General features: G+C 39.0%; 1 non-coding gene across 1 annotated transcript; it reads left to right on the forward strand.

The window, feature by feature from the left end:
- Positions 1 to 4929: 4929 nt before the first annotated feature.
- LOC121212943 (small nucleolar RNA R71) lies at positions 4930 to 5036 on the forward strand. The gene has a single exon (XR_005908314.1). It is a non-coding gene; the product is annotated as a small nucleolar RNA R71 (small nucleolar RNA).
- Positions 5037 to 8065: the final 3029 nt, after the last annotated feature.

The raw sequence follows: 8065 nt of genomic DNA on the forward strand, positions 1-8065 counted from the left end.
GCATAAATGCCTATGTTTTAATTCAAGATATATCAATCAAAATCATAAATCAATTAAAATTTATCCTAAATATGATATGAGAGCTTTTCAAGAGAACAATGTAATTATTCAGGGATTTTTCTGATAATGAAATGAATGCCTTCCCCCCCACTTAAGAAGTACATTGCCTCAATGTACAAAGATAGGTATTATAAAATAAAAATAAGATAGGGAGAGAAGTGAAACTTCTTGTATGATGAATTCCTCGAACTAGAGTTTTGGAGAGTAATCGGTTCGAGAGTGGAGGAGAATACTCCGGCGATCATAGAGGTTCATTAGTCCATAAGTCCTGCACCAAAAGGATATTATCTCTAGTGGTAGCTATGTGCGTGGGCGAGCAGGACATGGTAGTCGTGGAGAACCTTTCCCGGTGGAGTTTTAGTTCCTATGTGATGATGAGTTTAAGAGCTCTATATAACAGTGATAAAATCAGGAACTTTTTAGGGGATATTAGGAAGAATAATTACTCACAAAGAAAAACCGAAATTGATAATTAAAAATAAAATTCTAAAATCTGCTAAAAAAATAAAAAAGAAAAAGAAAAAGAAAATGTAGTTTTAATAAAAATAAAAAAATATTAAAAACATAAAATAATAAATAAATATTTTTAAATATCTTCATCACTGGATGGTTAGCGAGGTGGGATTGGTGATGAGATAAAATCTGCTAAAAAAATAAAAAAGAAAAAGTAGTTTTACTAAAAATTAAAAATATTAAAAACATAAAATAATAAATAAATATTTTTAAATATCTTCATCGCTGGATGGTTTGCGAGGTGGGACTGGCATTGAGATGTGGAGGTGCTGACGAATCTACTGTAGAGTAGCATCAATGTTGTCAAATAGTTGAAAACACTGCTGCTCGAATCGGATGAGGCACTCAGAGATGTCAGCATATGAAGCCGTCGCATGAACTGGATGAGCGGGTGGTGGTGGCTGAGTCGGTGGGTCCTCGTGCTATGGGGGGACATCATCAGGAATGTCCTCGTAGGCCTCCTCCTTGATAGATTGGGGGAGATGATACTGGGGAGGGTAGGTTCTTCGGCGCCTCTCGATCATCCTTATGCTAAGCATGCTCGAGATGCCTTGTGGAGACATCTGGCCGATGAGGGTGAGGGATGATTCCTGGGCCGCGGTGTTGAGGAGTCTGAAGTGTCGCGCCAGTCGAGTCACGTAGGGGCCAATAGAGATGACCCCCTCCGGTGTCGCTCCGTTTGGTGGCGTATGGCAAAGGCGATGAAGTAGGCGAGGTCGATGACATGGCCGTTGGACATACACCACAAGTAATAGACGTCGTGGGTAGTGATGACGCCGGTGCTCTCCCTCTGTCCTATCAAAGTGTGAGATAAGATAGAATGAAGGTACCTTAGAGATGGAGGGAGAGATGATGCCTTGGTGCGACTAGGGTCGTAGATGGCTGAACGTGGCACGAGGGCATTCCAACATTTGGAAGGAGAATAACGGATGTGGCGGTTGAGTGTATCAAGATCATTCTGCTCTCGAAATTCCTCTGTGTAAAGTCCCAGTGCTGCACCAAACTCTGGGACGCTCAATTGGCGTACTAGACTGCCAAGTCTAAATTGGATTGTGCCCGGATCATCATGGTTGGTCATGAAGGCTTAAAGATGAAATGTCGAGCACAGTTCCATTATGAGCTCGATGTATGTCTGCTCAATGATCTCAAAGAATTGCTCCCAAGGGTCAGTGGTAAGAAGAGCCCGGATCCCGTCAGCCAACTTGACTTGTTCGACAGCAGCCCAGTCGATGCAGCGGGCCGTTGCTAAAGGTTCGGCCCGTAGTATTTGAAACAGTTCTTCTTGAGGCCCTTTAGGGAATTGGACGAAAGGGTGACGAATTTTCGCGGTAAGACCCGAGGAAGATGACGCTCCCTTCATTTTCTTTGAAGCGGGGACAGCGGATTTCTTTTCTCATGAAGTCGACATTGTATACCTATAATTTGTAAAGAAGAATAATAGTAAATACATGAATTTGGAAAGCCATGAATTTAAACTACTAATTTTAGCCAAAATATGAACCAAACTCAACCAACAAAATTCTTTTTGATAGCATAATTTCGTGACATTGTAAGGGCATGAGGATGGGCATAATAATGGCATGTGAATGACAAAGGAATGAAGCTTTCCTAACAACCTACATTAACATAAAATGCATGATAAATAATCTAATAATGTAGGAAATAATAAACAAAATGAACATAGTATGATAAAAATAACAAGCATTTTAAGAATAAGCATTAAAAATAAGTAGAATAAAGGTGAAAAGAGTGAACAAACGCTAAGGGAGAGAGATTGGATGTTAAAAATGGAGTGAGAAGTGGCGCACGGGCGTGGCAAGAAAGCCGTGTGGACTTGCAGCGGTTAGGGTTAGGGTTTTTGAGTGGGGAAGACAATGAATAGTGCAGCCTATTTATAGATTTTGGGGCACACAGCCATGGGACACGCCCGTGTGCCCCAATTTCAGCCCGTGTGTTTCGTGTTTTTCCTATTTTGGCGCGTCTGAAATTTGACACACGCCCGTGTGCCTCGGGCATGTTGGTTCACACGGCCGTGTCGCACGACCGTGTCTAGCTTCGTTCGCTTCTCCCACGCCCGTGTGTTCAAGCCCCACGCTCATGTTAATTTAACAAGTTCACCCTAGCTATTTTAACAGGTTCATCCACGGTTCTTCTACACGGGCGTGTCGCACGTTCGTGTTATTTTGGCAGGCTCGACCACGGCCATGTCGTACTGAAGTGGCATTTTATCATAGCCCGTGTTAGGGAAATCTTTTGCCCTGTTTTCACACGGCCTTAAGTACGCCCGTGTGCTTGACCGTGTCTCTGTGGAAACACCTATATTCAAGATTTCTATTAGTATGTTAGGAGTTAAATACCAAAATTTAAAGAAATTAATAATGTTAGTGCTCGGGTTGCCTCCCGAGAAGCGCTTATTTATAGTCTAAGCTGGACTTACCTCTTCTGTGAATGGTCATGGTGGTTTGAGAAGTTTATACTCCTCATTCCTGCTATAAATCTCATCAAAATAAGGTTTTAATCGGGTGTTGTTTACCTTAAAAGTGCCGAACTTGGGATGACTTATCTTCACCGTACCGAATGGAAAAATACTGAGTACCGTAAGAGGGATTTTCTCATTTGGTGTGGTAGTGACAATGTGGGGATCTGCGGCATCTAATAAGACCTTATCACCAACCTTAAGTTGATTTGGAGAGGTATCGGGCTTGTTTTGGCGTAATTTTGGTTTATCGTATGTTCTTGGTTTTTGTGCTCGCCATTTGTCTAGCTCCTCTATCCGTAGTCTTCGTTCTTCATGAATGTGTCCTCTATCATTACTGGAACATGGCTTGTGAACTTCTTTGAAACTCAATTTCTGCAAAGTAGGTTGTGTCATATTGTCAGTTTTAGTAGACTGGTGTGGACCATTACCTTCAATGTTCGATGTGATGCCAGAATTACGAGCTTGAAGGGTGATCATTTCGTCTCCCACACGAAGTGTAACCTCACCTGTGCCAACATCAATAATTGTTTTAGCAGTTGCTAAAAAGGGCCTTCCTAAAATCAAAGGGGTGTTATTATCCTCTTCTATGTCTAGAACAACGAAATCAACAAGAAATATGAACTTTTCTACTTTCACTAGTACATCTTCAATAATACCCCTAGGAAATCTTATAGTTTTATCTGCCAATTGAATGCTTATCCTAGTTTGTTTAGGTTTCCCAAGACCTAGTTGCTTAAACATTTTGTAAGGCATGGCGTTAATACTAGCCCCTAAATCAGCTAATGCATGATTTATATCTAAACTACCAATTAAGTAAGAAATTGTAAAACTCCCTGGATCTTTCAATTTGTAGGGTAGCTTATTCTGTAGAATAGCTGAGTAGGCTGTGTTTAGCTCCACATGCGACGCTTCGTCCAACTTCCGCTTATTTACTAAAAGCTCTTTTAAAAATTTCATTGCATTCGGCATCTGCGACAAAGCTTTAATAAACGGTAAGTTAATATGTAAGTTTTTCAAAAGTTTAAGGAATTTATCGAATTGTTCGTCTGAGCGATCTTTCCTTGTCGCATTAGGGTGTGGGACATGAGGTTTATAATTTTCATTCACCGTTTTGTTATGACTTACCTTACTTTTACCTTTGCTCACCATCATTTCTTGCATCAATTCTGGTTCAGTATTACTTGGTAAGCTACCTTGTGATCATTCGGAGATTAGTTTGGATAGTTGGCTATCTGAGTTTCGAGTCCTTGGATTGATGCTTGTTGATTTTTAAGTGCTGTCTCGGTATTTTGGAAACGGGTTTCTGACACCGAGATGAATTTAGAGAGCATCTCCTCAAGGTTTGGTTTCTTCTCTTGTTGATAAGGTGGCTATTGAAAACCCTGAGAATTTTGTGGCTTTTGATTCCCTTGACCACCCTAGGAGAAATTTGGGTGGTTCCTCCAACCTGCATTATAAGTATTATTGTATGGGTTATTTTGAGATCTAAAGTTATTGTTACCCATATAGTTGACTTGTTCCTCTTCGGTTGTAGGATTGAAGGATTGATATTCTGTATGCACACCTCCTCCACTTGAGTCACACCTCATTGCTGGATATACCTGCGTAGAACCAAGTAAACCATCAATCCTTTTATTGAGAAGTTTTACCTGATTTGACAGCATAGTAACTGAGTCGACGTTATAAACACCTGCTGTTTTTTTGGCTTAGTCCTCATGACTTGCCACTGATAGTTATTTAGTGACATTTCTTCAATAAATTCATAAGCCTCTTCAGGTGTTTTATTGTTGATGGTTCCTCCAGCAGCTGTGTCAATCATCTGTCTTGTCGAGGGATTCACACCATTATAGAACGTTTGAACTTGCATCCATAGAGGTAACCCATGGTGAGGGCACCTTTGCACTAGATCCTTGTATCTCTCTCATGCATCGTAAAGTGTTCCTAAGTCCATCTACACAAAAGAAGAGATATCATTACGTAACTTAGCCGTTTTAGCCGACGGAAAATATTTTAGTAAAAATTTTTTGGCTGTTTGTTCCCAAGTAGTGATAGACCCTCGTGGTAATGAGTTCAACCACTGTTTAGCTTTCTTTCTCAGTGAAAAAGGGAATAACCGAAGGCGAATGGCATCATCAGAAATTCCATTAATTCTGAAAGTGTCGCAAAACTCCAAAAAATTCACCAAGTAAGTGTTGTGATCCTCATCCTGCAAACTATCAAACTGAACAAACTGCTGTATCATCTGAATTGTGTTAGGTTTCAGTTCGAAATTATTCGCAGCAATAGCAGGTCTAACTATATTTGACTCAGTTCCTGTTAAAGAAGGTTTAGCATAATCATACATAGTACGAGGAGCAGGATTTTGATTAACCGCAATTGCAGGAGGTAGCTGATTGCCTTGGTTTTCAGCCATCTCTTTGGTTTCTACGAACTGTACGATCAAATTTCTTCGTCAAAAAGTAATGGTCCCGACGGGTTAATTCCAGTCATAAACTATAAAAACCTGCCAAGAGAAGGAAAAAAAAGTAAATAAATAAATAATAATAAAATTAAATTAAATTGCAAGAAAAATAAATGGCTAAAGTAATAAAAATTGAGCGTTCTTAATATCTTAGTTCCCCGGCAACGGCGCCAAAAACTTGATCGTGTGGTTTCGTGATAGGTTTTAAATATTTATAATTAATCATTCTTGAAACTAACTATTATCGCGATTTAGGCAAGTGTACCTATCGAACAGTAGTATAGTTTTAGCAAGATCGGATTGTCTAACCCAAAGGAACTAAAAGTACTAGTAATGACTGTCTTTTTATTATTTAGCCTAAGAATAATAGGGTTTTATTTTAATTAACTACTTACCTAAACTAAGAACTCATAGAGAAAAGAATTGGGGAATTGCTTTTGGGAAAAATCGATTGACTTAAGACAATACCTAAGGAAAAATCCACCTAGACTTTACTTGTTATTCCGGCTTCGAATCGGACGATTTATCCATTCAACTTGTTTCGTAGAGATCCCTATGTTATGTTATTGTCCCTATTCAAGACTAATAACGTCTAATCCCTAGATTGAATAATCGAGACTTTTCTCTAATTAACACTCTAGGGTTGCATTAACTCGATCTATGGATCCCCTTATTAGGTTTCACCCTAATCCGGTAAAATCTTGTCACCCTATGTCTAGGCGCGCAATCAACTCCGCTTAATTATGACAAAAGTACTCTTAGACAGGGTCTATTCCTCCTTTGAATAAAAGCATGTCTTGAATCAGTATCCTAGGATATCAAAACAAGAATTAAGAACACATAATTAAGAACAATTTAAATATTTATCATACGATTTAGAAAATAATAGCAAGATTAGTCTTAGGTTTCATTCCCCTTAGGTATTTAGGGGTTTTAGTTCATAACTAAATAATAAAACATCTCAGAATAATAAAGAATACAAAACATAAAGAAAACCCAAAACTCCTGAAGGGGAATTGTGGAGAGATCTTCAGTCTTGATGATGAATCCGGCTTTTGAGATGGATCAATCAGCTTCCTTGGAGTAATTCCTTTCCCCCTCATTCTCCCCATCCTTTTTCCTCCTCCTCTAGGGTGAATTTATAGGCTTTAGAATTCCTAAAAACCTTCAAAATTAGCCTTTTTCCGAATTGGACTCAACTTGGGCTAGGCAGAGACACGCCCGTGTAACACGTTCGTGTTCGGTTACTTCAGGCCGTGTTCAAGCCTGCCAAATTGACACGACCGTGTGGTCTACCTATGTGAGGAGGTCCAGGCCGTGTTGATTTTGCATTTTGGCTTATTTTTTTCGTTTTTGGCCCGTTTCTCGTTCCTTTCACTCTCCTATGCTCTCCTAAGTATAAAACATGAAATTAAAGCATTAGGAGCATCGAATTCACCAATTCTAATGGGAAATCATCCATAAAATGCATTAAACATGGGGTAAAAATATGTATAATTTACGGTTTATCAACAGGTAATCCCTAAAATTAGACGGATCAGTGCGGCGGAGGAATCAATGGTGACCACCTGGCTATTGAACTGTTTTAATTTCATTTAAGGTTTTTACTTCATATTAGTTTTAGGGTATTTTTTTATGTAATTTGGGCTGTTGCCTTTATTTTGGACTTTAACTGTTTTCACACACTTTTAAACTGCAAACCTCAATGAAAACTCAGTTTAAGTAGTAATAACATTTTTCCTTAACACGAATGGGTTTCTTCAAATTTTGCGATTTTAAAAACTTCCGCTACAAAATATGTTTTTAAACGAATCAATTAACGAGGAATTAGTTTTGAGATGGATGAAAGATAAATAAAGGCTAATAAATGAAAACGATTTAACTCGATACAATTGTTTTCAAATCCCAATTAATGTGACATCACCAGATTCGGCCATAACGCCTAGGCCGGGTTTGGGGTGTTACAAGTTTTTTCGGAAAGTTGAAACGATAGTAATATGGAATATGATTTGAATTATTGTATTGGCATTACTTACCATTGTGAGTTGTGATTGACAAGAATTTTGTTAAGAACCTTGTTGATAGGAATTTGATAAACCGTAATTTATACATATTTTTACCCCATATTTAACGCATTTTATGGATGATTTCCTATTAGAATTGGTGAATTCGATGCTCCTAATGCTTTGATTTCATGTTTTATACTTAGGAGAGCATAGGAGAGCGAAAGGAACGAGAAACGGGCCAAAAATGTAAAAAATGGGCCAAAGTACAAAATCAACATGGCCTGGACCTCCTCATACGGGCAGACCACACGGCTGTGTCAATTTGGCAGGCTCGAGCATGGCCTGAAGTAATCGAACATGAGTGTGTCACATAGGCATGTCCCTACCAAGCCCAAGTTGAGTCCAATTCGGAAAAGGCTAATTTTGAGGGCTCTTAGGCATTTTAAAGCTATAAATACACCCTAGAGGAGGAAGAAAAGGACACACAGAATAGGAAGTAAAGAATTACTTCCAGGAAGCCGATTGATCCATCTCAGAAGTCGGATT

The sequence above is a fragment of the Gossypium hirsutum genome, chromosome A13 (genome assembly GCF_007990345.1).
Source record: "Gossypium hirsutum isolate 1008001.06 chromosome A13, Gossypium_hirsutum_v2.1, whole genome shotgun sequence".
NCBI lineage: Eukaryota > Viridiplantae > Streptophyta > Magnoliopsida > Malvales > Malvaceae > Gossypium > Gossypium hirsutum.